Here is a 1,446-nt window from a genome sequence, read left to right on the forward strand (position 1 = left end):
CAGCTATCCCACTTTTAGGAATATATCCTAAGAATCCCAAAAAACTGATTCAAAAGAAGATATGTACCTCCATGTTTATTGCAGCATTATTTGCAATAGCCAAGATCTGGAAACAGCCCAAATGTTCTTCAGTGGATGAGTGGATTAAAAAGCTGTGGTACATATACACAATGAAATACTACTCAACCATGAAAAAGAAGGAAATCTTACCTTTTGTGATGGCATGGATGGACCTGGAGATTATTATGCTAAGTGAAATAAGCCAGGCAGAGGAAGACAAATACCATATAATTTCACTTATAGGTGGAATCTAATGAACACGGTGAACTGAGGAATGGAACAGAGGCAGAGGCGGGGTCACAGGGAGCAGAGGGACAGCTGTCAGAGGGAAGGGGGATGAGGGGACGAGATCAGAGAAGATGAAGAGATTAGTGAAATTATATATATATAACACATAGATGAAGATAATAGGACAGAAAATCCCAGAGGGAAGGGGAGGAAGGAGTCAGGGGGAGGGGGTCAAAGGGGGTGTAATGGGGGCACATTGTTGGGGGTGAGGGTGTTATTTTGAGTGGGACGTTTGAATCTATGTTAACATAAATTTTTTTTAATTTAAGAAAAGATCGTAACATGTGACTCTTGCAATTTTTATCTCAAAACATTGATAATAGCAGGCTGACATTTGTGATTTCCTTCAGTCTAAATGCAGTAATCTCCTATTTTCTCATCAGGTGAAATAGGAAAGCTAGCCTAAATTCAGCCTAATCAGGGTACTAATAATAGCACACTTATGAAAAGTGTCTCTGAGCTAGAGATGCCCAACTTTTGAGTCTGAATTCATTCTTGCTACATGTCCTCAGGTCAGGTTAATCCCCATCCTGTGGTGAGCAAACATTAAAGAGGCATCAACACTACACCAGAACTGGAACTCAGAAGAAACAGCTACCAAGCCTTAGCCAGGCAAATGTGCCAACATGCGGTGACTCGCCTTTTGAGTGACTGCACTTTTAAAGGTCACTGTTAAGCAACTCATTTTCCCACACTGAGGCTACCAGAATAATTTTCCCACAGAGAGTGCACAAAATTTCACCAGCTAATTTATTTGAGTTCCATAACTTTTCTCTTTCCCTCTCTCTCTCCTTCCCTTTCTTTTTCTTTTCTTTTTTTTTTTTTTTTTTTTTTTTTGGACAGAGAGAGAGACAGATAGGGACAGACAGACAGGAAGGGAGAGAGATGAGAAGCATCAATCATCAGTTGCTTTCTCATATGTGCCTTGACCAGATGGCTACAGCAGAGCGAGTGACTCCTTGCTCAAGCCAGCAACCTTGGGCTCAAGCCACCAACCTTGGGCTTCAAGCCAGCGACCTTTGGGCTCAAGCTGGTAAGCCCGTGCCATCAAGGGCTTACCTTGAGGTTTCAAACCTGGGTCCTCCGCGTCCCAGTCCA

This window comes from Saccopteryx bilineata, chromosome 5 (genome assembly GCF_036850765.1).
Source record: "Saccopteryx bilineata isolate mSacBil1 chromosome 5, mSacBil1_pri_phased_curated, whole genome shotgun sequence".
Lineage (NCBI taxonomy): Eukaryota > Metazoa > Chordata > Mammalia > Chiroptera > Emballonuridae > Saccopteryx > Saccopteryx bilineata.